This window comes from Pleurodeles waltl, chromosome 6 (genome assembly GCF_031143425.1).
Source record: "Pleurodeles waltl isolate 20211129_DDA chromosome 6, aPleWal1.hap1.20221129, whole genome shotgun sequence".
Taxonomy (NCBI): domain Eukaryota; kingdom Metazoa; phylum Chordata; class Amphibia; order Caudata; family Salamandridae; genus Pleurodeles; species Pleurodeles waltl.
In genome coordinates this window covers 241,310,457-241,333,067 of record NC_090445.1, presented here as the reverse complement: position 1 = coordinate 241,333,067, position 22,611 = coordinate 241,310,457, and the positions used below count along the sequence as shown (strand labels likewise).

General features: G+C 46.0%; 1 protein-coding gene across 8 annotated transcripts in view; it reads right to left on the bottom strand.

Annotated features, from left to right (window-relative positions):
* The window catches only part of TANC2 (tetratricopeptide repeat, ankyrin repeat and coiled-coil containing 2), a 1,999,198-nt gene that overhangs the window by 1,543,488 nt on the left and 433,099 nt on the right, over positions 1-22,611 (bottom strand). For 2 of the 8 annotated variants that reach the window (XM_069238000.1, XM_069238003.1), the window contains one exon: positions 19,307-19,471. The exons of the other annotated variants lie outside the window; for them this stretch is intronic. The gene's annotated coding sequence lies outside the window, so the exon portion shown is untranslated. The remainder of the gene's footprint in view (positions 1-19,306; positions 19,472-22,611) is intronic. 8 annotated transcript variants of the gene reach the window in all.

Genomic DNA, 22,611 nt, shown 5'->3' with positions numbered 1-22,611 from the left:
TTTGTGTAACTGAACAGTGCAAGATCGTCAGCATAAAACAAATGGCTAAGCCTGAGACCACCAATCTTTGGGAGATGAGAATTAACAGTGAAAGAGATAATGACAATCTGCAATGAGCAAATTAAAAAGTAAATTGCATGCATCCCTGTTTCACACCACGACCAGTAAAATATTTTCTGGAGAAAGAACACCCTTCACCTAATTTAATACAGACCCAGGTATCCACATGTAGTTCCATATTAGCTCCCAGGAGCACTGAAGGAATGCCCCAGTTTTGTAGTTTGGCCGACAGGACGCCTCAGGGGATCCGGTCGAACGCTGCCTTGAAGTCAACGAAACAGCAATGCAGTGTAGAACCTGATCGAATCGCCCTGTCAATCAAAATAGAGAGGGCTAATAGGTTCGGCGTTGTGCTGGAAGCAGCGGAAAACCCTGTTTGAACAATAGGGATTAGCCCCCTTTATTCAGCCCAGGCACAAAGATCTTGCAGCATAAGACTGGCATAAAACTTGGCCTCATTATCGAGCAGGGTTATCATCCTAAAATTGTCAGGATCTGAGCTTGAACCACTTTTATATAGCGGATGAAGAATGGCAACGCGCCAAAACTCAGGAATTCTTGAGGTCAAAAGACAGTACTCAAACAGATGTGCAAGATAAACTGCCCAAAGGAAGAATCTGGTTTGAACCGCATCTGTGGGAGGCCATGGGGACCTGGGGCTCCATCTCGCTTTGCCATAGAGATGATACGAAGTGGACGTGATTGAAAAATAGTTTTTTTCCAGTGAGGGGGAGAGGCAAACGCAGCAGACGGGGAACCGAAATTGACTATAGCAGCGGTGGTACAATAAGCCCCCTTGGTCAACAATTTCCCATCCTGATCACTTGCAGAGAAATGGTTAATCAACTAGGACGACCAAACCCCTTCGGAAATATTAACAGTGCCAATACTCCTTTGAATGCTTTGTAGGTTGTTTAGGAGGAACCAGAGTTTTTTTGAGTTTGGATCTTTACTCTCACTTAAACGTTTAGCCCAAAACTGATTGAGATGGTTCTGATGGTCGTCACAAATAGCCTTCCTATAGTCTTTCCTAAATTGCTTATATCTAATTAATAGGTACTCAGAATCAGGGCTCTTCCTAATTGCCCTTGCTAGTCTATTACGCGTTTCTTAAGACTCCTAGTTTCCCTAGAAATGTCAAGGGGCCGGAATGAGGTGCAATTGCGAGCGGGTTGATGAAACCTTGACCATAGGAAGGAAGAGAATTAATCCCATAACGCAATTGGGGATGTACAACCAAATCCTACAAAGTCAGGAGTTTCTGATTGATACAGTAATCCCCCATAAACTTGAAAGTGATCATTTCCCTCTTCTTTTGGACCTGAGGCATGGAGCAGCATGGGAAGAGGCACCAATAAATGCCCCAGATTGTGTTGTGCTTGAAGTCGCTAACTCTAGGAGAGCTCTAAAGTGGAACACCATTGCTGATATTCTATTGTCAACATTAAATACAGTAGTTGACAAGCAAGATAACAATTTTTGGTTTAATTCTGCATCCAGGGAAGCAAAGCATGCCCTGCTGAACGCTATCAAAGAAGAAAATGTAAGCGTGATCCCATTAGCCACAATGCAATATAAAACTATACCTAGGACAGCACAAGCAAATTGGAGTGATTAATTAAAGGCCAAACTTTTAAATCCTGCAACAATCAAAGATGGCAGCACATTCTAGCACATTATCAAACATGGCTCTTCTCACACAGCAATTTGGCCAGAAATTCACATTCAGAGTAAAGTGTTGGAGAATCATTTTAAATCCCTGTATGAAAATAGCACCCTTTTGATCTGTGAACCTCCTGCAGTTGCAGTTATTCCTCCTAACTCCCTGGTAGATTGTGGTGACTGCTATCCTCAACCACCCCTACATTTCTCTCTAATTGTTACCAAGACAGCTGTGGCTGTGCAAAAGAAGGGGAAGGCTGCCAGCCTAGATAAGATCCGTGTGGATCGCTTATGATCAAAAGTGCATATCTGCATCCCATACAGCAATACAATCTTTAGTGCCATTCTTGGAGGTGCTCCTCTACCTCAAACCTGGAAATGCACAGAGTTTCCCTATATATAAAAAGGGACCCAGGGATATACTGCAGAATTATCAACCCCATTAGTTTGATAGACTACTCAAAAAATCTTTTGCGGATGCATTTTCGATGAACTTAATGGGCGGTTAGCTGACAGGCAACTGATAGCCTACTTTCAAGCCTGGTCAAAGTTAATGTGGGCACTGCTGATCAAACCTTTAGATTTTTGCTCACCAAGTGGAAGACTGTGGACATCAGTGACAGCAACTCAGATGTTGCCTTTGATAATCCTCCATTCTGCCTTTGAACTGGTTCAGGAGGAGAATTGTGAAGCATACTGAGAGAGCAGGGGATGTCCCAGGAACCTTTAGATATCTTAATTAGACTGCACCAGGGCACTTATGCTCAAGTTAGATGGGGAATTTAGAAAGGGGGGGTCTGCCAGGGCTGTGTTCTAGCCCCCACCATGTTTTTATTATATATTAATTGGTGTGTGGATTTTTAATTGATTGTCAGAATAACTCCCCATTTCAGCTGGAACCAAGGACCCCTTCTTTTTTGCCTATGACACCCTCTTGCTGTGAAAGACTGCTAGGGGGTTGTCAATTTTGCTGCAGTGATGTTCCCTCTTGTGACCAGCATGGCATGGAGCTAAATACAGCTAAGAATAAGTAGATGGTCTTTCACACACGTATCAACTTCAGGGGGGACATTATTGCTGTAAGGCATCTCCCTTCATAAAGTGAGGGATATCGACTATCTTGGCATCTGGATATCAGACTCTAATTCATTGGAGACCAAGATACAATAGAGTGTTGCTACATTAAAACACAGAGCTGAGCTCTTACATTTGTGAAATCAACCAAGTCCCATCCTATTAACACCCCTCCAAATATATAGGGCAGTGGTTCTAACTCCGGTGCTGGAAGAAAATTATGGGCCCATTCAGACTTGACCAATCTGGGCTGTGAGGAAAATAATAATGTGCGATCATTACTATCACTTCCGCAGAGCTGCACCTTGCTACCTGTACAGCCTTATCTTGGACTAAGGCCTGTGAGTCTGGTGGCCAAGTTATGCCCATTGAGTATCTGGACGTACAACATGTTGAAGCTGTATAGGGAGGAACTTGCTGACATCCTTGAGAGGCCTCAAGTTTCGATCTCTTTATTTAGAATTTTGCTACAGCATTCTTCCCTGAGCAGCATTTTCAAGCACTTGGTTAGTCAATGCTGGGAGCTTCACGGCATGCCATGTTTATTCCTATTGCAACAAGACCAAGGAACATTTCCTCTTTTTTGGTCCAGCATATTCAGCAAGTTGCTCCAAATGTGTACTCCCAGAATGTCACAAATTGGGTATATTAGATCGGACATCTGACCTACTGCCTTTTAAGAAAGTACAAGACCCACTTGCTGTGTGTGTGGTAGTGAAGTATTTGCAGGGTGCATGGAATAAGCGGACAAGTCTGTTAGAGTAACTTTTAAATTTATCATGGTTGCACTTTTCTCTTCTTCTGCACATACACTGGTTCTTTAGCTCACACGCACTGCTTCACAATTGCCTGCCCTATGTTATACCTGAATATCACAGTTTCCTTACTTGTGGTTTTATGATGTTTTAGCTGTGCAACACAAACTGCAACACATTTTATAACCGGACTTTTAAGTTGAAAAGGACTTCTCCGCATTGGAAGACATGCTGGCAGGATAGGACTTGAGAAGTTGCTCAGTGGTCACCACTGCCACTTTCCATCTGTTCAATTTGTACGTTAAACTATTGATCTTGCACATCATCTCTCATGTTACCTGATATATATATATATATATAAAACCACAAAGTATGTCAAGCAACTGATTATAGTAGGTTCTGTGAGACAATTCTTTCCACCAATGTGCATGGGAAATTATGAGTCGGATGGGCGAAAACTGCTTCATTTAATATTGAAAAGACAGAGATCCTGGTAATAGGTGGCATTTGAGTGTTACGGCCATCTAGCTTACAGCCTCTTAGCACCCCAGTCCTCCTGCCACAGTTGAAAGCCTTGCAATTAAAATTGGTGCCAGACTCAAAAAGAGGCTCAGGTCGCCGTGGTAGCTCCATTGTGCACCTCAAAAATGTGCAAACTGCACAAAGTTCTTCCCGTGCTATCTTTAGATGGATGTCGCTGAGTGGTATTACCATTCCTGGGGGCAAGACTGCATTACCTCAATTTAGTCCACCAAGGAGTAAGCAGAGGTATATTTCATCAACATCAATGTCTACAAAACCAAGCTGCTAGATTATATATATATATATATATATATATGTTTTAGTATTCATAAAGCGTTAAGTTCACCCCAGGATTTTTTGCTGCTGCAATTTAAAAGGACATAAGTATGCAGAACTATACCTACAAAAGTACAATTAAGTGCATTAAGGAACCACCCAGAACATAAAATTAGCACAGTAAAACAGCTAAATAAGTAATGTTGTCAACTCAATAACTGAGTTCTAGATCAAATTAAAAGGACATTAGTATGCAGAAAAATACCTACAAAAGTACAATTCGGTGCTAAGTAGGAAAAAAGTTACTTTTTACAGGAGTTTCCCATTCTACTATAAGGAAGGCTCACTCAATAATAAAATGAGTAACATGTTCCATAGCCACACCCCTGCCACAGAAAAGGCCATACCACCTATGGTGCCACGACAAAATCTGATGACTGCCGTCAAAGAGGCCTGCTCTGATATTGTAGGGTCAAAACATAACCCCAAAATCTAGACACACCAAAATTTACTTCATTCGGCTCTCACACTGTTTACTGGATCAGAGACTCAATCCCATGACGCAATGTTTCCCCGCATTAAAGCACCACCCAGAACAGAAAATAAGTACAGTTAAAACAGTTCAATAAGTAATGGTGTCAACTCAATAACTGAGTTCTAGATCAACGAAAAGTTAAAGGATTTTATTATAAAAATTCAAAATAAGCAGTACACAGTCAATGCCATAAGGGCTCTCAATGCAAAGTTATACAGAGCAGCAAAATCTGAAAGAAGAGCTATTAGAATAGGAAAGTCTTATGGCTCATCACCAAAAATCAAGGGGTTCTGGCAAACAATTCTTGTATAGAAATTAGCAATTTTGCGAAATCATTGTGTTGTGAGCAACAGCATAATTTATTTAAAAAATCAGAACCCAAGGCTACATGACACTACCTTAACACATAAGCACCATTTCAATTCTTGAAGAAATTATTTTACACCCTGTATCCTAATATCATCCGGAGTTGACAAATATGAAACATTAGACAATAAGTCATTCTCTTAATCAATAAACCCAGTGAAGAAACAAATAAGATAGACGCATGATACAAATTTACATCTGCACCTTGGAAAGTTAATTGTCAATAAAACAATACAGCAATGAAAATAAACTAATATGAGCTAGTTTGACTGCGTGCTGCAGAGCACGTGGGTGGGGGACTGACACAGGGGTGAGTGATAGATGCAATCCATTTTGTCTAAAATTACTGTTTACAAAGAAATGTGGCATAACTAAAACACATTAATAAACACAATTCTAGACAAAACAGACATTTCATTTTAATTGCAATAATGTTAATTCAGTTTGTATATGTAAAATCAAGTGAGAAAAAGCTGATTTATTGTCCTTATTTATGCACCAGATACAAATCCAAAAAACTATTGTACAATCTGGGACTGACATTTTGTTTATAAAAAGACAAACTGTGATAGCGGGTTTGGACAAGAGACCTCATGAACTAAAGAGGAGGAGTTAAACATATCGCAGTTTGACTGGAAGCCAGTGTAATGCACTAAGTGCTGACATAAGTGGATATTTCCTTTCCCTATTCAATACTAAATCTGGCGGTTAAATCTTGAACAAGCTGCAACTAAAAAATCTGACTGGGAGTTTCAGATATATCTCATTATAGGAGTCTAATCTGGCAGAAACAAACACATTGTGACAATGAAAATAAGGCCATCATTAATTGTAACATGCAATTGAAACATACAAGCCTTAACTACTGCATTTGTTTGATCAAGGTGAGGTGTAAATCAAATTTTATGTTCCTATTTTTTTTTACACACTTTGAACACTTTGGTTTAAGAAGGTGGCCAGGAGGCAAAATTCCAAACTGGAGAGGCTCTAGACAGAGACAAAGTTTCAGTCTTATCTCCATTTAATTCAAGTTGATTTTCTGTCAACCAGGATTCAATCCTTATAAAACAACTGGAAAAATGTTCACTCTTGTCCTTCTGTTGAAATCTATCTTGAATAAGAATTGCTTATCACTACATGATTTGATTATGCTCAGCTTACATGAATAACATCAGTCCAAGTGAATAAATTAATTACACCAAAGGGATCATATACAATTTATGAAGAAGAGGAAACAGTAATGAGCCCTGAGGTACACCAAAGATCAATAATTTGGTGTCAGACCAAAAGAGTCCTTAGTTACCTGAAAACATATGTCTGACAGAAAGCTACCTAGCCACTCTACACCCGTGTCTTGGATACCAAACTCTTCCACGCGACCAAGTAAAACTTATCATGGTACACAGTACCCAATGCCGCAGAGAGCTCTGAAAGGATAAAAGGGTGCAGGTATAGGCCCTCATTATGAGGAGGTCCCCCCAGAAGAGGCCCACAGTGATGACAGCATCCCTGGACGCCTGGATCTGGATGACCAACCTGGCCCATCAGGGATCTCCGGACAGTCAGTAACCCAGGCACAGTCCCATACCACCACAGAGCATCCCCCAATCAGAAAACACCAGCACAGTACCCACCCAGTGGACCCATACCCCTGTCCCCAGGATACGTCAATGAGCAGTGTGTCCATCACTACAGGGACCCCAGGCCACCCCACAAAAACAGGACGATCAGGGACCTGGGGTCAGTGGCAGTAGGCACATGGTTCAAGGGACAGAGGCACAGGACAACAGGGAAGCTGGGAGGACTGCTGTGCGACAGGGGGAGGACAGGCCCAGGGAACAGACTCTCCAGGAGGTACTCGCCAACATCCTGGGAGCATACAACCATTCCCAGGAGACGATGGGCCAGATACTGGACAAGTTGCAGGAGACCCAGTGGCTGCAGGAGGGACAATACCTGGGGATCAGGGTGGACTTGAAAGACATCAACACCACCCTGGTCACCACAGCAGGGGTGCTGGCAAACATGCCCAACACCATCAGGGAGGCACTGGCACACCAGCTGGCCCCTGATACTAGTCAAATCGATGAACAGCTCTCCACCTCAGCTTCAGCTAGTGCACAGGAGGCCCCGCCACAGGAACAACAGGCCACCAGCACCCCACCCCTGCAGAAGGAATACCACCACGCGAACGGTCCCTACGATCCAGGCAGAAGCCAGACACTATAGCCAAGACCCCTGCCAGGAAATAAGACTCTCCTGATGGTCACCCTTGCGTCCCACTCTGTCACCCTGTCCACCTTGAACTGCCATTGCTCCACTTCCTATGCCCCCTTGGACAATGCACCTCTGATACAAATAGACTGGACTAGTCTTGACATTCCACCACCATCACCCCAGCCCATTTCACATCCCCCTCTACTTATTAGCACTTAAATAAACACCATTTGAATAAATACAAATATCGAGTCTGTCAAATGTTTGAACTATGCATTTGATTAACAAGCTTTAAACACTGCAATACAACTGTACAGTAATGCATACATAGGAATTACCTATAGTTGGCTGCAGTCAACACACCAGAAGCAACAGTGGGGCAGAAATATCTGAAAATAGAGATGCCAAAGAAGTGGCCATAGAAGTGGGAAAATCAGCCTGCCAGTGACAATGTTAAACACAAAACTGTCAATGTAAAGTGAAATTACTGTGTCTTACCTGTGTGTCATTGGAGATATTGTCGTATTATAGCACGTCTAATGTCCTCAACCTCATCCTCTGCCTCCTCATCTTCACAGTCCACAGGTCCACTGCTGCCACACGCCCATCTCCAGCCTCATCCTCCTGCAGAAAAGGTACCTGATGTTGAAAGGCAAGGTTGTGCAACATACAGCATGCCACAATAATCTGGCACACCTTCGTGGGTGAGTGCTACAGGGATCCACCTGTTAGATGGAGGCATCGAAACATGGCCTTCTGGAGACCGAATGTCCTTTCTATTATTCTTTTGTTCGCCCTTGTGCCTCATTGTAACGTTCCTCTGCCCTTGTCCTGGAATTCCTCACAGGGGTCAGTAGCCATGAGAGGTTGGGGTACCCAGAGTCACCTGCAAATATTGATGGACTACTGTTAGACACACATTAACCCTTAGGGCCCACACCATACCCATACACCAACACCTACTGGGTGGGAAGCAGGGCTCACCTGTTAGCCACACCTTGTGCCTCTGGAGTTGAGCCATCACATATGGGATGCTGCTATTCCTCAGGATAAAGGCATCATGCACAGACCCAGGATACTTTGCATTGACATGGGACACTATCTGCATATTCATGGAGTGAAAGCTCTTTCGATTTCTGAACACCTGTTCATTTCTCGGGTGGGGGGGCAATACCATCTATTGCCCAATAATGTTGGGGATATGTCCCATTGCATAGAAATCTGCTTTCACTGTGGCCAAATCCTCCACCTGGGGGGAAACGATGTAGCTGTGCATGTGTTAAATCAGGGCAGACAACACTCTGGTCAGCACTACTGAGAACATTGGCTGAGACATTCCTGCTGCCAAGCCCACTGTCACTTGCAAGGAGTCAGTTGCCAGGAAATGGAGCACTGATAGCACTTGCACAAGAGGGAGGATCCTGGTGGGCAGACGGATATCAGATATCAGGTCAGGTTCCATCTGGGGACACAGCTCTGTGATTGTGGCCCTGCCCAGTCTACAGGTGAGGATAATGTGCCTGTCCTCCATTGTTGCCAAGTCCACCAGGGGCCTATACACGGGGGGAATGTCTCCATCTCCTATTCATCCGCAGCGGTTGCAATCTAGGGGGCACCTGGTCAGTATTCCATGTTTCCAAACACTACACTGCATTGCATGTTGTGACTGTAACATGCTGTTGGATAGGCCCAAACGGTGTCTATGTGTACTGTGACGCAGTTAGGTGCCAAGGCCTCCCCCCCCCATGAAATAATAGTAATTTCACTGACGTGCGTCGTTGCGGGAGGCGATCGAGAACCGCCGTGCAACTCCTAATAGCATACCATTGGGCCCTGTGAGTTACAGTGGCCAATAGTGATGTATGCCGGCGGTGACGGTACGCACCGCTGCAGACGTGACTGCCATTTTCTATCTGTTCACTCACTTGCTACCTGACCTTCAACAGGAGGGGACCTTCACTGAAAGTGCTGCTGTGACCTGTGTCTGGAACCAACCATGGCTCGGGTCACTGGGGAAAGGGCACCTGCCTTCACCGCTGCAGAGTTAGAGAGACTGGTGGATGGGGTCCTACCCCAGTACCAAATGCTGTATGGGCCTCCAGACCAACAGGTGAGTACACTGTGAGCACGATGCATGGGGCATGAATGCAAGGAGAGCTGTGTGTGAGGGCCTTGTGGGGGAGGGGGGTTGGTGGAAAGGCCCTGGGCAGCATGCTGCATGTATGGTGGGCAATGTCTGTGTATAAGGGGATGTGAGGGCTATGGTGGACCATGAGTGTAACAAGCAGGACGGTCTGACTGATTTCCTATGTGTATTTCTCTGCAGGTGAACACCCATCAAAAAAAGGGCATATGGCATGCCATCGCCAAGGACGTGCGGACCCTGGGGGTCTATGGCAGGCGGAGCACCCACTGTCGGAAAAAAAAGGAGGACCTGAGACACTGGGCATGGAAGACAGCGGAGGCCCAGCTGGGGATGGCATCCCAATGAGAAAGGGGTGCCCGTCAAACCCTGACCCCCTTTGATGGCCCGCATACTGGTGGTAGCCTATCAGAAACAGGCTGGGCGCTTGGGAGCATCATAGCAGCCACAAGGGTGTGAGTACAGTGCACCAATATAATACTTCCGCGTGGTGGGGAGGCATCTCGGTGGGGGATGTGGGCCTGTGGGTGCCCCTAGGCCAGGCTGGACATTGTAGTGTAGGGCCCATGTTGGGCAGGGTCTAATGTATACCTCCTCCAACGAACCTAGTAGGCATACACTACTGGGCAGGTGTCTGTGGGTCTCAGGTATGCTGCAATTGGCGTTAGGTATCCCTGTCCATGAGCTGGTGACTAGCATTGGGACTGTTAGTGCATAGTGGGGGGGAGGAAAGGGGGGAGGATGTGTGTGTATGTTACCCCCACATCCATGCACACGTCCCCTGTGTCCTCTCCCACTGTCTCTGTGCCCCCTCTTCCCAAAGTACACAAATGCAAGCACTCAGACACCCAACAGCCATCCACTTCACAACAGCATCCAGCCCAGGCACCTGCACCCAAACACAGCAGACAGACACCTCCAACCACTTCCTCTTACTCCACTCCCAAACCTTCACCCTCTTCCCGCCCCAATGTCCCTAAGAAGCTTTTCCTCTCCATTGTTGACCTCTTCCCTACCAAACCGCACCCCCTGTCCTCCTGGTCAGGCCAGGGTGATCAGAACCCAGGCGAGCACCTCAGCCACCCAGTCCACGGCCACAGTAGTGTCGACAGCTACTGCAGGTGGGAGAGGATCCCGAGCACCAGGCAGCAACATTGACAGGGTGCCTGCACCAGGTGCATCAAGGAAGGGCAAGGAGGCACCACCAGCTGCGACAGGGAAGGGAAAGTAGGCTTCTCCAGCAGTGTCTGGGAAGAGCAAGGAGGCACCACCAGCTGCAGGAGGGAAGGGCAAGGGGCAATCCCTGGCTGCTGACAGGAAGGGCAAGGGGCCTGCACCAGCAGGCAGGAAGGACAGGAGGCCTAGCGCTGGGACTCATTCGGAGCCCCCACCACCAACCATGGTGGTTCAGCCATCCGAGGCTGCAGGGGAAGGGCTGGAGCCTCCCCCCACCACTGCCAGTACCGCCACCACCACCACTGCCAGCACCAGCAGCCCCAGTGGGCAGCCGTCCAAGGCTGCAGGGTATGGGCTGGAGCCTCCCTCCACCACTGCCAGCACTGCCACCAGCACCACTGCCAGCAGCAGCAGCCCCATTGGGCAGCCGTCCAAGGCTGAAGGGGATTGGCTGGAGCCTCCCCCCACCACTGCCAGCACTGCTACCAGCACCACTGCCAGCAGCAGTAGCCCCAGGGGGCAACCGTCCGAGGCTGCAGGGGATGGGCTGGAGCCTCCCCACCACTGCCAGCACCAGCACCGCCACCACCACCACGGCTAGCACCACTGCCAGCAGCAGCAGCCCCAGTGGGCAGCCGTCCGAGGCTGCAGGGCATGGGCTAGAGCCTTCCCCACCACTGCCAGCCCCGACACCAGCTCCGCCACTGCCACCACTGAGCAGCTGTCACCGCCAGCGGACAGTGTGTAGTCCTGCCTCCATGGGCTGTTGTGCATCCTGGCCTCTGCCAAGCATGTGGGTCTGACACCCAGGTGAGAGACTGTGACCTTGCACTCCCCAAGATCTGCATCACAGGGCACAATGACCCCTTCCAGAACCAGTGGAAGAAGCCATTCATTCACCCCATCCTTCCCAGGATAAAGCACACTGGGCACAATGCCCCCTCCAGAACCAGTGGAGAAGCCTTCCAATCACCCCATCCTTCCCAGGGTGAAGCACAATGGGCGCAAGGCCCCCTCCAGAACCAGTCGAAGAAGCTATCCACTCACCCCATCCTTCCCAGGATGAAGCACACTGGGCACAAGGCCCACTCCAGAACCAGAGGAAGACATCATCCACTCACCCCATCCCTGCCAGGATGAAGCACACTGGGAACAAGGCCCCCTCCAGAACCAGTGGAAGAAGCCATCCACTCACCCCACCCATCCCAGGATGAAGCCCACAGGGCACAATGCCCCCTCCAGAACCAGTGGAGAAGCCATCCACTCACCCCATCCTTCCCAGGATGAAGCCCACTGGGCACAATGCCCCCTCCAGAACCAGCGGAAGAAGCCATCCACTCACCCCATCCTTCCCAGGATGAAGCACACTGAGCACAAGGCCCCTTCCAGAACCAGTGGAGAAGCCATCCACTAGAGAGACTGTGGCCTTGCACTCCCCAGGACCAAGCAGTGGGCAAACCACCCACTTGAGAGACTGTTGTCTTGCACTCCCCAGGACCAAGCAGTGGGCAAACCACCCACTTGAGAGACTGTGACCTTGCACTCCCCAGGACATCGCACATAGCATGTATCCCCCTCCAGGACCAGTGGTGTTGTACCATCATCCGGCTGAGGTGCCCCCCCCCCATTGCCCGTCCCCCTGAGGTGCCTGTTTATTTTCGACCTGATGCCCCTGCAGTGCTCCCTCCGTGTTGTTGCAGGAGTGAGGTGGGGCCTTGGCCTATGTGATGTGGTCTTGTGGCCCACAGACATTGAGGACTGGGCAGTGTCCCTCCATTTGTAAATATGCATATACGTTTGTATTTTGCTGCACTTATTCATGTTATTTTATCGTATTAGACTCACTTTCTTCCAATCATTTTGTCCTTGCATTATTCCTGAGGGGTACCAGGCGGATATGTAATGTTAGTGCATCTGCTTCTGTGTTTGGTGTTGGGGGTGTGGGTGTTGCATGTGTGTCACACTCTCTTTTTCCTCCCTCCCACCTTGTGTGCTAGGCGGCAGTACTCACCGTGGTCGTCTTTGTTGGTGTTGCTGCTCATAATGCAGGAAAAGGTAGACGAGCATGGGAAATATGTGCAGCTTGGGCTCCATGGCATTGTGGTTGTTCCCCGAGTCTCCAGAGGTGAGCCCTTTGACTTCAGTGTTCTGTTTCTGCCATGCTTTTGATGTCGTTGGTACCGCCCCTGAAAAGGTGGCGGATAGGCCTGTCATAGTAGTGTGGGCAGTACACTGTCTTCTGCCTGGCTGTTGGTGGTTACCGCCATGGTGCTTGTTGATACCACCAGGGCGGTCACTGTGTTAACGTGGCTGTCTGTCTGAGCGGTTTCCGCTGTGGTCACAATTCCATTTCTGTTACCGCCGGCCTGTTGGCAGTATTACCACTGCTTTATCACCGACGGCCAGGGTTGTAATGAGGGCCATAGTATGATCAGCACACAAACAGAGCTCATCCGATATTACTGTCACTACCATTTCAGTGCTGCAGCTGGCACGGAAATCAGCTAGTACTGAGAACAACAAATGTTCAGTCTTCACAAACTGACTCAGTGGATAAAGTACTGCACACTCAAGCAGCTTCAAAAAATATGGCAACTGAGCAACCGGTCTATAGCTGTCAATATACTTGTAATCAAAGATATATATATTTTTTTTTATCCAATGGACATATACATTGTTCCTTTTAATTCTGCAGGACCCTATCCAACGTAAGTTAAGCAATTATAATAGCTTTACTTGTTTGTGAGATTTTTAAAGCTATTCGTTATGCAGCCTGGCAGGGATAAGATCAACTCCTGATCCAAAAGATTTACTGTAATTTATTAAAGATAAAATTGCATCATCATCAAGTAAGGACAACTGAGTAAAACCTGTTCCAATAACATTCACAGATATTTGACTAGCAACTGATTTCTAGCCATCATAGATAACCGAGCCTTAAGAGAAGGCAAATATGACCTAATTTTATTTATCGTACATTCAAAATAATTCACAAATTGATTACATTTGACTACAGAATTAGTTATTTGAGAAACAGCACAGGCATCCTTCAGCTCATTTATCTCAGAGAAAATTGCTCAAGATATTAGACACTCATAAGCTGTTTTGGGAAAACAATAAGGCTTCAAATTCTTCAAAGTTTTTTTAGATAGTTATAAATAGCCCGTACATTCTTAGCTACAGGAGGATATTTCTTACACCAAGCTCTTTCTTGTTACAAAGATTTTGTCTCATAGTTGATAACTCCACGTTAGAATTCTTTCCCCCGATCCTAGAGTAGTGGACAGCTGTTCACTATAAAATATAAGTAGCTCATTGGGATTTACTGTGTCACCCATCAAGAACACAGTTGTCTGCAAATTCAACACATCTACAGCTGTATCAACTTTCTCTAATTTCACATTATACTGGTTAATGATATAGAGGAAACTTTAAACACAATCACACAATGGTCCATGGATCTGAAAAAGGCAAGAGTCTTACACTCACTATAACAGTAAACACTTTCTAGCATATCACCTGCCTCATGTGTTGGAGCACTGTCTGTTACAGTCAATCAACCAATCAATCAGTTTTTATAAAGCGCAACTACTCATCCATGAGGGTCTCAAGGCGCTGGTGGTGGGCCTGAGACTCATTTGAAGAGCCATATCTTGAGGTTCTTCCTGAAGCTGGTGAGTGATGGGCTTTGCCTGAGGTGCGTGAGCAGGTTGTTCCAGCTCTTGGCTGCGAGGTATGCTAAAGATCTTCCTCTGGCAGTGGAATGATGGCTAGCTCCTGCTGGGCGGAGCGGAGGGGTGTGGCGGGGTTCTGGGATGAGATGCGATGGTTCAGGTAGGCTGGTCCTTTTAGGGGTGGGTGAATAGTTTGAAGTTGATTTGCTTCTCCAATGGGAGCCAATGGAGGATCCTCAGATTTTGGAAGATGAGTTCCTGGCAGGGGAGGTTCAGGACAAGTCTGGATGCGGCGTTTCGGATGAGATGTAGTTTCCTGATGTTCATTGTTGTGGTGCCAGCGTAGAGTGTTGCCGTAGTCGAGCTTGTTTGTGACTAGCATGTGGGTGATTATCTTGTGGCAGCTGACCAGGATCCATTTGAATATTTTGCGGAAATGGCAGGGGTTGTGCCAGCAGGAAGAGGTGACGCGTTTACCTGTTGGGTCATTGTTAGGGAATAGTCGAGGATGATTCCTAGGTTGCAGGAGTGGTCAGTCGGAGTAGGCAGTGCGCTGAGCAATGTGGGCCACCAGGAGTCTTCCCAGGCTGAAGTGGAGTTTCCAAAGATGATGAGCTTGGTTTTGTCGGGTGTTGAGCTTGAGACAGCTCTGCCTCATCCAGGCGACGATGGCTTCCATTCCGGTGTGAAAGTTCCTTTTAGCTTTGTTCGGGTCTTCAATGAGGGATATGATGAGGTGTGTGTCATTGGTGTATGGCACTATAGTCATTCCATGCTCTGACAATGGCTGCAAGTGGGGCCACGTAGATGATGAAGAGCGTTGGGTGCAGGGAGGATCCCTGAGGGACTCCACAGCTGACTTATATTGGTTTGGGTATGAAAGGTGGGAATCTGACTCTCTGTGTTCTTCTGATGAGGAAGGAGTGAATTCATTGCAAGGCTTTTCCACAGATTCCTGTCATGAAGTCTGGTGCATAAGGTGCTGTGGGAGACTCTGTCAAAGGCTGCTGAGAGGTCGAGGAATATGAGTGATGCGGTGTGCCCGTGGTCGAGGAGTGTGCAGATGTCATCGGTGGCTGCAAGAAGAGCGGTCTATGTGCTGTGGTAGCTGCGGAAGCCAGACAGAGGTATTCAGAGATTTGTTGTCCTCGAGGAATTGTTGCAGCTGTGAATTTATGGCTTTTCAAGGACTTGGGTAGGGTAGCAGTGAGATGGAACGGAAATTCTTGAGTTCTGATTGGTCGGCTGTGGGTTTCTTCAGAAGGGGGCGGACTTCGGCGTATTTTGAATATTAGGGGAAGGTGGCTGTTTTGATGGAGCAGTTCAGCATCTTGCGGAGTTCGGGGCGATGGATGCACTCGCTCCGATGTAGATGTGGTGAGCACAGGGGTCGGTGGGGGCTCCAGAGTGAATGCTGTTCATGATGATCTCAGTCTCTTCTGTGGCGAGAGTGGAACAGCTGTGGACGGTTTGGTTGGGTTCTGGGGGGACTCGGTCGGTCATAGATTCTGATGCTGGGCGGGTTCTGCAGGAGAAAGCTGTCATGTATGTCCTTAATCTTGCGAAGAAAGAAAGTGGCCAATTTGTTGCAGAGGTCTTGCGACGGGGTGGATAACAGTGGCTTCGGAGGGAGGACTGGTGAATTTGTTGATTACCGGGAAGAGTTCTCTCGTGTTGTGTGGGGGAGGTGTTGATGCGTTCACTGAGTGTGGCTTTTTTTGCGTTCTTGATGTGTTGGTGATGGGTGGCAGTGGCAGCTTTGAAGGAGGCGAGGTCTTTGCTGGTTTTGCTGTTTCTCCATTTCTTCTCTAGGGGCCTGTAGGTACGTTTCGATTCTTGGAGTTTGGTGGTGAACGAGCTGGCTTTTTTGGGATGCGCTTGACCGAAGTTGATTGGAGGGGTGGCTAAGGAGTTGGCGGATTCAGTGATTTAGGTTGCATGCTGCAGCATTTGCATCGTTGGTGGGGGTGATTTGGCAAGGGTTCAGGTGAGTTGCTCGTTGGTGATTTTGTTCCATTTCCTGTGGGGTTGGGCCTGGGGACGCGGAGGCGGCTGTTGGTTGCTGTGATGGCGAAGTGTAGGCAGTGATGGTCAGTCCAGGGTGGAGATATTCTTGATGGTGATCCGGTTGCTTGAGGCAAAAATGGGGCCTAGTGTGTGTCCTGTGGCATGCGTGGACACGATGATCAGTTGTCTGAGGGAGGGGAGATTGTTGAAAAGGGAAGTGGTGTTTCAGTTGTCGAGGTCCTCGAGGTGGAGATTCAAGTCACCCAGGAGGAGGTAGTCTGTGGCCACCCAGGGCGTGGGGGGTGGCAATGTCTACAATGGTGTCGATGAAGGCTGGGCGGGGGCCAGGTGGTCTGTAGACCAGGATGGCGCAGAGGGAGGAGTTGTGAGTAGCGTAGATCAGGAAGTGTAGGTGTTCCATTGTGATGCAGTGTTCCTCCCTGTTGACCGTGATGCGGAGTGAAGACTTGTGTACGATGGCCAGTCCTTTGCCCGGACGGGAGGGCCAGTCTTTCCTTAGGATGTTGTAGCCATCCGGGAGTGAAACTAAACAAAGAAAATGTTTCTCTAACATTTGCTTGTGTCACACTTCTAACCTTGATTGAGATAGTTTGACCAGAAAGGTAATCTTCTTAAAGCAGTTTGAGGGCAGCCACATGAAGGGCATTTGAATAGAAATACATTCAAATCCTGATGAACAGGATTTAATTTTGATGAGCAATACTTTGGGATTAGGGAGAAAAAGAGTCATCAACTTTGTACTCCTTAATGATTATTTAAAAGCAACCAAGAATAAACCTCCACATCTCCCCTCTCCGAGACCTGGAATAATCTCATATCCCTGCAGTACTCGGTCCTTTAATAAAGCAGCAATCATCCTTCATCCAGATACTAGTCAAATGGACTAAATCATAGTTGCATTCAATAATTAAATCATAAATTGTGTGCCAGTTTTTACTGCAGAACACCCACTTACCAAACAACCAGTAAGGGCTTTCTGAGAGGTAAACTAATAGTGAAAGATCCAAATGCGCGTTACAATGGGATCATAAGGCATGTGGGTAAGCACATGAATAATGAAGGCTGTCCACCAAGATAGTTAAGTTGTTGACCCAGAATGTACTAGTTATGCACTGAGGGGACTTCCATTTGTAACTGCTAGTATCTATTATAGCGCAGCCATGGCTTGCTTTTAGATTGCATGACGGACTGCCAACATTCCATGGAGGGGCAAAGATGGCCAACCACTGCACAGATTCACAGGTGGCTTTAGGTAGCTGCCGCATTCTGAGATCCAAAAAAACAAATAGACCATCACCCAAGATGGCATTGCCACACCATCAACCAAGCTACCCAGTGATCTAGAAGTTGAGTTAGGTGATGTCGGAAGAGCCTATCACTACTTCTGGGTGACCGTGATATTTAAAAGTAAAAGAATAACCTTAGTTAGCAATAATAAATACTTTTCCGATCTACTTTTTCCATTTTCAGCAAGAATAGATACACACAACATACTCTAAATACAGTGGCAATCAAAGAATAACTATTTACGATTCACTCACAAAATTCTGTCTCAACAGTAGAATACAGGTCACTTACAAACCACGTAGCCAACTGTATTTGCTTCAGATTTAGTCTAGGATCATTTTCAATGCCTTGCGTTTAGTTCACTAATGCCTCTACGGTAACTTTCCATCTTTCTGTCAAGATACATTTCTCACTATGTACCACGCAGAAATCTACACTCCGTGAATGTTTTCTTGCTTTCCTAAATTCAGCAAGGCCATGATAGGGGCAAATCATTCTCTTATCTAGCTCCTTCAGCCTGTAAATCACTCTTAATATAATACCTGCTCTGTTTCCTCCTATATGAGCTTCAAAATAGGACTTAAACCTTACTTGTCTTAATATGTACTTTCCTATTTTACATTGCTCTGCTGTTCATAAGGCAGAAGCCCCACAGGTGTACAAGTACTTCTGAAAACTCCTACAGCATAATACAACATTGTGGTTTTGCAGTTCAGATATGCTGACCTTTTGTGAACAAATCTGTGATGAGAAAGTGTGTTGTCTGTTCCCTACAAAGGCATATATAAGGCTCCACCTAAGCGATCCATTGAGTAACGTTCATTATACACTGTCAAATGGCATACTGTGCAAATGAGATCTGTTTCACTTTAGGTTACTGAGGTAACTAATTTTAAACATTTATTGAAGCCAGGAATAGTAGCACGTTAAGTAAGGAATCAACATGTTTTAATTAATTTTATTAGAATAAAGGAATATACAGCCACTACATACATTAAAATGCAGCTCATCAAGGTAGCAGGGTTAGTTGGATTTTTCCCTCCCTACAATGACCTTGGTCAGCAGGGCTTTTTAAATTGTTTTTGTTTTTTTAGTCCTCATATAAACTTCAGATGTTTTTACCCTTACAAGGGACACTTTATAAGGTAGCAAAACTTTGGATGCCTCACTGCTATTCGACCAATATGTGAAATGTATATACAGAAGTCTCACAGGCATTAAACCCAAGAAAGATCATCATATTAACAAGGTACTTTAAGTAATGACAATTGTTGCTCTTTCAAAGGTAAACTCACAAAGAAAATATTCAAAATACATGTTTCTTTCCCCTTTGACAGTTCATAGCTAATTTACTTGCCGATTTTACTGTTTGCAGACATACGTGCTGAAAGAAGAGAAGTTCTGATCAGAGAATCACTTTTTGCATATTTCTTGTCGCGCTAAGAGTATGACAAACAATAGGTTTCTCTGTTTATGCTGTAGCATTAAAACTCATTTTAAAACCCAAAAAGAACACTAAAATGAAGCTTACCTCAATGTTTCGTGGAGGATAGGGTTTTACTCAAGTTCGTACAGTAAGCTTCTAAAATTGGACAGTTATCAAACATGAACTCTGTATTAGGCATTCTGCATTTAGATTCATTGAATCTTGACATATTGTTCTAGCTTGGCTAACTTTGTAGGCATCCAATCATTTCTGTGCAAAGTAAAGACATTATTATTCATAAGTGTTACAGATTTAGCAGTCGAATATAGCATGCTTATTGATAATTGTCACAAGTCTTTAAGATGTAGGATTGGCAACTAACAGTCCCACAAATGTAACATCGGTAGCTTTCTAGAACAGTTCAATGTAACATCTTTTGCCTCTTTATAATTTGGTATCACATCTTGCAGTACCAGCTTCCCCTCTCATGGAATCTTATTAACCCAATGTTGTAATGACACCCACAACTCCAACTGCAATCTCTAAATCTGGACAAACGATGGAAATTTCTCTGACTTTAGTTCCATCCATCACATGTACCCACTTGCCACATGCATGGGAGACTAAGTACATCTCTTAGACAGGTGGGGATAGCGCCTGACCTGATCCAAAAAAGCAACCATCTTATTTGAGTGTACCCGACATAAAAAGACTCAATTGGCCCTATTGTTGGCTCTGGCTGTGTCAGGTATATATATAGCAAAAGGAGTTTCAGTGACTACATGCCAGGTTGATTGAGTCATCAATATATAGGTTAGATCCTGGAAATAATGGTCTGGGTTAAACCCCTTCTGATCCTCTTGTATGATACTACTCACAGACCTTCCCCAAACACCTGCATTTCAGGCGTCCCACTGTGATGTTTCCCCTTGTTGTACTGGCAGTGAATGCCAGTTTGTGAGCTCTGCAGTTGCCCATTTAGGCATATAATCCAGCCAGAGCGGTATCAAGGGGAAAACTGGGGTTACCAAACCATTGCTATGCAACACTTTTCTAGGACAAAAGCTAGGTCAAATAATTTTATGACATACTTGTTCTTGATTGTGCACGGCGGAATCCCCAGGAGACACTGCAGGGGGTAAACAGGTAAGGTCCGACCTCTAATATCTGTCAACAGTGATATCGCCTCTGACCAAAATTGCACTATCTTTGGGCAGGCCCACACCCCTGTGGTAGAAGTCCAACACAGTCCACGGGCATCGTGGACAGTTGGGGATGACTCAAGGGAACATGCTATGAGTGACCGTGAGATAAGTTCTATATAGATAGGTAAACTGTAATAATTCAGATGGGGATTTCTGGATTCTTTTCAGACATATTACAATGTGATTAACCATTGTCTGTCTGTAAGTTATTTGCCTGTGGTTAGGTCCTATTTATCCCTCAAGGTAGGTCATTTCATGGTATGGGTATCTAGCAACAACCTGTATGTCACAGTGATTACCCCTCTGTCATTACCATGGCTAAGCAATGTTTGCACGGTTGGGAAAGGTTTGGTTTGTACCGGTTCCCACAATGTCCAGATTGTGGTTGTCAGTTCGTCATAAGTCAGGAACTGCCCCCTATTCTATGTTGTAATGCTCTCTCAGCTACTAAACAGTCAACAGGGTTTTGGGTGCCTAGAGAATGCCCAACATAGAGAGGCACAACACTGATCATAGTCTGGTGTTGTGGTGTTCGGACAGTCTACGGAAGACTGGGAGCATCCATTGTGGAAGGTGTGGCGAGTATGGCAACAAGTTATGTTTAGGCTGTACGTATGTGTGATAGCAGCGTTCAGCTGTCCTGGCTGGGCATCCCAAGGGTGTACGGTCCAGTAGAAAGTCCATCAGGCAGTTCACTTATTTATATAGCACCCCCCCACGCCCATCCACCCTAATGATAGTGCTTTCAAAGTTAGAGGCATCAGAAATCCATTGCATTTGACACTGTAGTAAAGCTCTTAGGTAGGTGCCCTCAATCCCCCATGCCCTAATGTAAGGATAGTGTTCAGGTCTCTGAAAAAGCATCTGGGTAGATGAAAAGGCAGCGCTGAAAGTGGTATAACAATATTGAGAGCACCAGTATCTTAGCTATTGCCACACTGCCCATATGCAATAGTGGCAGGGAGCCCTAGAAGCTCAAGGGAGCTGCGTATGCCAGACACTATCGCCTCCAGGTTCCCATGTACAAGGTCATCTGTTAAAGTGATAAATGTTTACCCCCAGATATCTGAAGGTGTCAAGCTGCCACTTAAAGTTGTTCCTGGTTTTGAAAGTCCCTGTAGGAGGAATAGACAAGATTTTGTCCAATTCAGTTTCAAACCAGAAACTACTCCAAAGTCATCTAGTGTGTCCATCATCCATGGGAGGTCTCTGCGTACATTTGAAGGTACACTAGCGCTTTGCCTGCATAGAACAATATTGCTCCCCAAGTGTTACCACTCTAGATCTCCCACTGCTGGCCCTGCGGGTGAAGGAGACCCGCCAGGGGCTTCATTTCCAGGGCAAATATAATCTACTATAGTGGGCACCCGGATCTGGTACCCCTGTACACACTAAAGGCTTTAGAGACCTCCCGTGCTGTGTAAACCTGGGAGACTGGATTTGTGTAAAATAGGCCTATCCATCACAATATTTCAGACCCTAATCCCATTCTCTTTAAAACATCCATTAGGTAGGGCCACCCCAGAGTGTCAAGGGACTTTTAAAAGTCCAGAGATAAGGCTGTTTGTGGCAGGATTGCTTGAGGATTTACCTCCATTTGTCAGAAGAGGCGTCTCCGGCTGAGGAATGTTGTCCTCCCTGGAATTAAGCTGTTCTAGTCATGATGATCACAGCAGTAACGACATCACCTTCCCAAACATCTTACAGTGTTAAGGAGGGACAACAGCCTATATCAGCGTACCTCCAAGGGGTTGCCAGCTAGTTTGAGAAGGATCACGATCAGCGCCTCTCGCATGGACACTTCTCTAGCTATACCTCTTCGGTGGACTAGTGTCCAGGAGGTCTAGAAGAGTTGGCAGCAACACATTCCAATATTCCATGTCTATTTTAGCCTATGAACTGCTCTTCCTATTTTCAGGTGATATTCCTCCTCTGTTGCCCATACTTCCATGTCTGCTAGTCAACAGTCTATTCTGGATCTGAGAAGCTGAAACCAATAGATGTTTATTCTGAAATAACCACAGCCACTAGATCATTTAGGCCAGACATTCAGTGTCAGCATCTTATTTCAAAGTGGTCACCTGCCATTACAAGAATCAACCATAGGGCCTTTTTTCTACAATAGTTTCCAAATGTGTATTTTATCACTCTTCTTCGTTACCTTACAATTTCATGGATCACAATGGCTTGGTAAAGATGACAGAG